Source organism: Stegodyphus dumicola, chromosome 1, assembly GCF_044657685.1.
Source record: "Stegodyphus dumicola isolate Sdum_Otavi_A_Nest chromosome 1, ASM4465768v1".
NCBI lineage: Eukaryota > Metazoa > Arthropoda > Arachnida > Araneae > Eresidae > Stegodyphus > Stegodyphus dumicola.
The window spans coordinates 145,225,257-145,234,224 of NC_140768.1; the positions used below are offsets into that span (position 1 = coordinate 145,225,257).

Consider the following 8,968-nt stretch of genomic DNA (forward strand, 5'->3'; position numbering starts at 1 on the left):
GTTTTAGCCGCCCGTTCTGCGATCACCGAGGCAAGCGGCAGCACGATCGCTGCGCTCCGTAAAAAAGTGCAAAAATTTCCTTTCCTCTTGGTGATTATCAATTAAATTTCTTTGAAAAATGGTTTTTTTTTCTACAACACCTATATCATTGCAATGAATTTCGACTCCGATGTTGACGAGAATAAAACAGCGAACAATGTAAGGATATACTCCAAAAGCCTGGAATTTTAAGATAAGTACTTTTCTTTCATCTAAACTAAATCAAATTTCTATAAATAAGTGCCTTTAAATCAATAAATCTTAATTTTTCATCAGTTTAAAGCATTAAAAAATACTTGAAATTGCCATTGCTTGTGGCTTCCTTTGTGTATCAACTCCAAACAGACGCCAACGTTATCAGTTCACGTCTGTCAACACTTACAAAGCCCTTAAGGAATCTCGAGAGAGGGAAAATTTGGGCATCGCGCTATTTCCCTCTCGGATCTTCTGGATTCTCTTTTCTTTTTAGATCGCTTGAATATAGTTTCGCCTTTAAATAATATTATACCTCACCGATTTTTTCTCATACTGTTCTTTGCTATCTGTTAAATGTCCATATGTAAGGGATGGTTTATTCTTCACCGCCTTAAATGAATTCTTAGAACTATGAGCTTATATAAATAACAGTGTGCCTCATTGTGTTATACTAACATTAATTAACTAGTAATAAATTATGATAGTAAAATAATTAATGTTGTAATAAATTATGATAGTTAAATTAATAAATACTGTTTAATTTGTGTTTTTAATACATATTCTAAGTAATTTACACACATAAATATATATATATTTTATTTTTTTGATTTTATTTATTTATTTATTTATTTATTTATTTATTTATTTTTTTTTTTTTGGTGTGTGCGGTTGTGGTCTTGCATTGTATATGGTCAGTGCCTCCTAGATTATAAAGCCAATGGACAGGTTGTAGAAACAAGTGTGACGTCAAAGTTAGTAGGCCCACGTGATGTTCTGGAGGTTTGGATTCTCAATTGGGAAGCCATTGCTTTGCGGTGTACATAGACAGGAATGTTAGCACGTGCTGTCGGGGAGAAGAAATACTTGGTAAGTTCGTATTTATTGAAATGTAACTTTATATTTTGTTCATTGAAATAAACGCTTGCTATTACTGGGTTTTCATCCGCAGAGAACCCGTTGGCGCTTCGGGAAAGAACCCGTTGGCTCCGTTGCATTTTTACTCGCCAAGCTCGCGGTTCATCGGCGATGAGCCGAGCCGCAAACGTGATATTTTGTAAACGTGATTTTTAGTGCATGTAAATTCAAGTTAGCAGACAAAACAATATATTAAGCATATGGTAGTAAAAATTCACAGATAATAAGCATGTAGATGTAAAACTAACCTGTTAAAGGTGATATACGAAAATTATATTAAATTCAATTTAGCACAGAAAAGAATATATTAAGTATAAGACAATATATAAGCATTTATAACGGAAATAAAAATTCATTTGAAAAATATAAATTAGTATTAATGTACTGAAATTAACCTGTTAAACGTGATAAACAAACAAGAAAAAAAGAAAAAAAAAAAAAAAGTCTTAAATTCCAGTTAACACAGAAAACAATATATTCCTTACACCAGCAGTGTGGTTTGCTAATTTTGATGCCATGGTGATGCATCAAACTATTCTGTCATGTTAGATAATGAATAATCTTTTTTATTTCAGCTCAATCATCTATTTATGTCACACTTGCCATCCTCTGAAAGGTTATTGTTAGAAAAGCAGTAACAATATATTATCTTGTTAAAATTTTACGCCAGAAAATTGATTTATTCTCATAATTTTAGATGACAATAACCAATAATAAAAATAAAAGCATTACTTAGTAATTTAAATTGCTGGTTCTTAGAGCTGTTAATAATTAAGAACACAACGTGAACAGCCGTGTTACAAATTAGCTTCACCCCTCCCGCCGTATTTTCTTCCTTTCATCCCGAACCGAGAACCGGCATCTATCTACGAAAATATTTCTATCTATTCGTTGTTAAAAAATTCAGAAAAAATAATAATAAGTAAGAGAAGAATAATATAAATCTGCAAATGCGAACAACGACAGTGATAATTCAACAAAATGAACGCAAGAGGAATGGTTGCAAACTTCGAACAAGCGAATAGGATAAATCCGCTGGGTTACCAGGTTTGAACTATTATCGCCAAAGTTGGCAATGTTTACATTTACCGGGTTCTCTGCGGAAGTGCTTCCCTATTACTAATGTTGAATTAAATTAAGTATTAATTGCTTAATTATTAGTAACACACGTATACTTATTATGTTTATCTCCGTATTGATTAGCCATTATTATTATTATTAATCTTATTTCTGAATTTACTTAATATATTTTGTTTAAGTGCATCACCGAAGTTTTAATTTTATGTGTGCAGTATCTAATGTTACGTATTTTCTTTTATAAAAGTTTTTTTTTTATTATTTCATTACTGTTTTACGAATTTTTAACCTAATCATTTATACAAAGCTTAACAGTTTTTAAAAATGTAATTGAAAGTAAACCTATACAATAAATCTAGTTAAATTAATAATTACGTATATCAGTTAACAAACGTATGTACGCTAATATGTGAGTGTGTAGAATAAATATAATAGCTAATATGTATAGCTAATATGTGAGTGCATTGTATAATGAGTGTAAGTATAAGTGAGAATGGCAAACTTTTAAAGTTATGTGATCAAAGCGTTCAGTATTTGAAGAACAGTCTAGTAAAAACGTTTGTTTTATTGTGAGTTTAATTATGTATTTTATGTGATTTCTAAATTTATACTGTGTATTTGCATACAATGTATTTAAATATTAAAGCAATAAATTCATCTTAACATTCCATAAATAGTGTTTAGTTTACCAAACAAAGTCTTTCTTCAGATTTCACGTATAAATTTTACTGTTCAATATTCTAAATATTCTAAACATGATTCACCTGAAGTTTGATATTATTTTCATTTGACTGTTTCAGCATGTTTTAAATATCAAAATTATCATCATTGATGCAAGTAATAATTTCAGTATAATAATAGATATCTTAATAGAAGCTTAGGTGTTCTTCAGATACGAATTTCTTGAAGTCTCATTTATTCAAATGGGCCCACCAGCGGCCGAGCGGTAAAGTCGCTGAACACTGGTAGTTCGGCCCGAGGTTCGAATCCCGCGAACGGGCTGGATGCATGGGCGTTTTCGTGGTTTTCCCCATGTGTAACGTGTATATGAGCCAGTTTCCCTTAGAAAGTCCTCCACGAAGGCATCCCTCCCCTTAGGCAGATAGCCCTCGAGGCTTTGCCATAATCACACATACACACACATTTATTCAAATGTTTGAATGACATTTGAAATTCTCCACCGTTGGTTTATGGTGTATCGAATTTCAATGTATAATTATGCAAATTTAAATTGTTATAACATTTAGTATTTATATAACTGATTTTTGTACTGTTTTTACAGAAAATATGCCATTTAAATGCTGTGTAACTGGTTGTCGGGGAAATTATAAAGGTACTGAAAAGGTGCATACATTTTCCTTTCCCAAAAATGATGCTCTTAGAGAGAGGTGGCTAAGAAATATACCTAGGAAGGACTTCTCAGCAACTCCATATTTCTCGGGTAGGTGTAATCCTAATTAATTTATTAAGATTGATAATAAATTGTTGGTAGAATATTCTTAGTCTGCTATGGAAACTTTCTGCAAGCTATAATTTTTACCTCCCGCCAACATGTATAAATAGGTTTCAGTGTATAGTTTTCTATTTGGTGAATCAACAAATTACATTTAATTTACAAACATTCAAGGGCTAATGATACTTCGAAGCTCGTTGCTGTATAAGCCATAGAATAGGCAGGAGGTCGTATGCTGTCATGATCAGATTTTTTATATGTAGTGTTAACTGATCTTTAAATATTTGAAAGAAAATTTTAATTTGCATATATGCATTTAAAATTTAACCTGCCCAAAGCATTGCCAAAGCTTGAATGTTTTTATTTATAAGGAAAGTGATTCAATCTTGCTTTACAGTTGGTTGTTTTAAGAAGTTAGTTACATGATGTCTTCCTTTTACTTAATAGGTGTGCCATAAACATTTTCAACCTGATGACCTCATCTGGGAAACATCAGCTTTCGATGAAAAAAATGGGAAAATCATTAAAGCTTCACTGCAGAGACCAAAACTAAAAGAAGGCGCTTTTCCTAGCATATTTGATGGCTGTCATCGTATTTATCTTCACAAGCTGGTAGTTCGAGAAAAAGTCCGAATGAGAAAAAAACGGAACGAGAAGCAAACCTCATGATGAAAGCTATTGCTCATAGTAAATTATCAGCTGCTGAGTATTATAAATCGAGGACATTTTCAGACTTTAATGAACTTTTAACCTGTTGTATGCAATATAAATTTTCTACATTTTGGAACGTTGTGCACAAAGACAATATCTTGATGTTTTTGAATTTAAAATGCACTGATGGATGTGTAAAATTGCTTTATGCAGTCCACATTACTGCAGATCTTTTATTATCTGTATCGTTTCAAAATAAGTTATTGACTCATATCAGTAGTAAGTATAATGAGTTACCTATAAAAGTAAGTAATATTAATGAAATTCATGAAATACTTGATCAGATTGAAATGTTAGAAACTAAAGACTTAATGAAAGTTAAAGTGGTAATTTGTTAAAATATGGATATACAATATCTCGTAAAGCTCTGTGGCCTACAAATTTAGAACGTCAAAGTGTGAAACTGGCTTTACAAATTTTCAATGATCAAACATCACAAGGCCTGAAAGAATTAGGAGTAAAGCATAATTTGTTAAATTTTCACGAAACATCTGCATATATTAAAATATTTTCGTCGTGGTTTTCAATAATGAATGTTAAAACACCAAACAAGGGGGTACATTCTTGTAATGACTTCTGTAAACCATTAGTATGGAATGAATCAGACAAGAAGTTTGTATTTTTAAATAATTTTCTTGATTGGTTGATGAAATGGAAAGAAATGAAGAGTGATACGGGTAGGTTGACAAAAGAGACACTTTCTGCTCTTATATTAACAACAACGTGTATGATAGAATTGTCTAGGTGAACTTAACATGGCGTATTTTTTGCCCGGTAAAATTCAGACAGATGAATTGGAACATCGTTTTAGTTTATATCGCAGGATGGCTGGAACAAATTATCATATATCACTTCGACAGGTTTTTGAAGTAGAAAACAAACTACGTGCATGTTCTGTATTAAATCTAACTATGATATCGAAAAGTAAAGGGACAATTGTTATCGATGACTTTTCTAACTCTTTTGATTTGATTAATGATATTTCCCATGAATCTATTGTAAAATATTTTCATAATTTCAAGCATATTAATGTCATAGATAATGATCTTGAAACTATGGTTGATAAATTACCTTTAATTGCATACTTGGCTGGATATTGTTGCCACTCAGTTATGAATAGGCTAAAATGTGATGACTGTGGAGGTAATTTAGTTATTGAAAAACCACTAATAATTCCTCCCAATTTCAAACATATTCATAATTGTGATAGAGGTGGGTTAAAGTACCCATCTGCTGATGTCATTAATGTAATACTGCATAATTTTATTGTCATACAGAAGCTCATAAGCCCTGAATATGAAAATAGTTTCCTCCAAGTATGTAACCAACGTAATTTAATATCCACTATGACATTAGAAATTCTTATGTGTAAGGAAATTAAAATTATTTCCTGTAAAAACCATTTGTCACGTAAAATTATGCAACTGCTTATATACTCATGCACAAATACTCTTTTAAACAATTATTGTAAATTCAAAAATGATAGCTTTTCTAAATATTCAGATAAAAGAAAACTAAAAACACTTTCTATCTAAGCATAACAAACAAAGAATATGTTAGAAATGTACCAATATAATTTTTTGGCCTGAAAATAATTTTAGTGCATTTCACTTTTTTAATTTTAATTGTTCTCTAAACATGCATTAGTAAATATATGTGTAATTTTATTATTTTTGTAATTTAATTTCTTGTTTCTGTATTAAAATATTAAAAATTATGGAATTGTATTTAAATATGTTATATAAATAAATAATTTTAAAGACTTCATTTGTTGTACTGTATTATTTTATATAGGTAAGAGTAATAGTTGTCCGTTACATACCAGCAATTAATTTAGATTTATATTAATGTTTTTCACATCAAAATATTTTTTCATTTAAAATATAAACTGTATGCTTGGATGTTACTTTTAAGTAATCTTTGTATATTATTATATATATGTGATATATTAGAAGTTTGTACGATGAGAAAACTTAGTAGGTACTATGTGTATATATTTACATGCATGATATTTTAATCACAGGGTTAGAAATATGGATGCGTAAACCCAGAAATTCGGAAATATAATTGAATAATTTGGAAAGATCTTGAATTTGGGAGAACAGATGAACTTGGGGAGGGGGGAGAAAATAAAATTTAGGATACTCAATTTTAAGGTTGCCAATTATTTCTTAACATAGCCATCATATTTTATTATATCTTACATATGTAATTATGTGTTTGTAGATGCATCTGAAGAAGCTGTTGGAAGCCAGGATGGGAACCTACATCCAAGTTGGTTTTCATTCTAGAAAATTAAAGTCTTATGAGCAAAATTATGCAATTACTGAATTAGAATGTTTTGTATTGGTGATGCAGATAAATTTTATTAATACTTAATCAGTAATTATTTTACTGTACACACTGATCATGCTGCTTTAGTTTGGCTTAAGAACATTAAAGATCTTACAGGTAGGTTATTTAGATGGTCTTTAAAATTATCTATGCATGATTTTGATATAAAATATGAAAATAGTTCTACTAATATTGAAGCTGATATGTTAACTAGAAATCCTATTTGTCAACATTCAAGTTTGGAAGTTAATTTATTCTCATTAGAAGAAATTAAAGAGCATCAAAATTTAGATAATGTATATAATCCTAAGTATAAAGAAATTAATGATGTGTTAACTATTAAAAAGCAAGGATTATACAAAATCATAATAGCAATCTCTCTTTGTACTAAATTACTTTAAAAGGCTCATATTAATCTTGTCAATATTATTGGTCAGGAATTTTCTGTCCAAGATGCTAAAATTTTTTGTAAACATTGCGAAGTATGTCAGTTTAATAAGAAAAGTAAACAAAAGAGATTTGGTTTAATGTGAACCTTTTGAATTATTATCTATTGATACTGTTGGTGGTTTAAACTATTATAATTATATTAAAATGTATATTCACTTAATTATTGATCATGCTACTCATTAAATATGGATTTTTTGCTTCTAAAAGTGTAACTACAGATAGTTACATAAATAGTTTAAGACAAATTTTTCAAATTCAAGTACCAAAGAAAATTTTAAATGATAGAAATGCTTCTTCTTCCAAATTTAAGCACTTTTTAAGAAATCATAATGTAAAACAATTATTAACTACTAACGGGCCTCAAACTAATGGTAAAGTTGAACAAGTTACTCAAACAAATATAATTAAACTGTAAATTAAATTCTTATCAGGCTAATATTGCATGGACAAAATTGTTACCTCAAGTTACTGAATAATGTAATAATACACCTCATTGTGTTGCAAAATTCCCGCAATCTTATTTAATGTATGGAAAATTGCCTTATGATCCTCTACTTGAAAATCAAGAAGTCTGTCCACCAATCCTTTCTTAACATAGCCAGAGTATTTAATTATATCATATATATATATATATGTTATAATTTCCACACATTTGAGAGTATATTTAAGACTAATAAATGTAAATTTTCCTTGATGAAATTTTAAATTCTGATTTTCAAGGAATGTGATTTTATGAAAACGATATTATGTCTATAGATGAGATAAAAACAACATATCAGAAATTTTTAAGATATTGAGGAATTTTGGTTTTCAGAACTAATTTTTAATTGAATGATTTGAAAATTCAGCATCTACTAATTGTTTTATAAAGCCAAATTCGATATTCAAGATCAAGTTTTGCTGGACTAAGTATCAAATCTTATTACATTACATATGAAATTTTAATGCATCTTTAATGAGTTTTATTGCTCTTGCATTGTAATGTTCAAAGATATTCCGATAGTAAAATAATTTTTTTATTGCGGAAATATAGTTTCTGGATTATTCTGAGAGTTCATTATTTAACGCAAATTCATACTCGTATGCACGGAGAAATCGTTATCGGAAGTTCCGCCGTTTCATATTCTACGGCCTAGTGCTCGTGACGTCACAGACCAGTCCGACGGCTTTATATCTAGGAGGCACTGATGCGGTTCGCATGTTCCTAAAACGTACTCGCCATACCCCCTGCTGTGACAATGCTGAATCACTATTGACTACGTAAAAACGTCACTTGTTTGGTCACGTGACAAGCCGATTGCATGTATTCTGAAGTGTTGTGGAACCGCTGTAAATTGTAATTTGTAGTTTGCTCTATAAAACATAATAGATTTTGTATGCATATACAATTCTGAATTAATAATAAATCACTAAAAGGTACAGCTGGTAAAGAATATAGAACACAAACCTCTTCGGACATAACGCTTGAAGTATTTTATTTGGATGGCATAAGATATGTTTACTAGGAAGACAAATTCCGGCAAGCAAAATATATAATTACGTAAAAGAAATTTCGTTACCAGAGCATAAAAGTATCTAATCTTGTACTTTAGATTTTCAAATATCAGAAGTTGTGAAATAATGTAAGAGAATTTTGATTTAACATAAGAGATTCAATTTTGAGGGAGTTGGAGCTTGACATGAAGGGATTTTTTATTTATTTTTAATAAAACAAGATTGGTTTTGTATTTTTGAAAATTTTTGGCAGAAGAACAATTTAATCTTTTAATATTTCATTGGTATGTTAATATTTTC

At 29.9% G+C, this 8,968-nt stretch overlaps 1 long non-coding RNA gene across 1 annotated transcript; it reads left to right on the top strand.

Annotated features, from left to right (window-relative positions):
- The first annotated feature begins 908 nt into the window (after positions 1-908).
- On the top strand, positions 909-6,157 carry LOC118180333 (uncharacterized). The gene is made up of 3 exons (XR_004756634.2): positions 909-1,101; positions 3,509-3,667; positions 4,127-6,157. It is a non-coding gene; the product is annotated as an uncharacterized LOC118180333 (long non-coding RNA).
- The last annotated feature ends 2,811 nt before the right edge of the window (positions 6,158-8,968 follow it).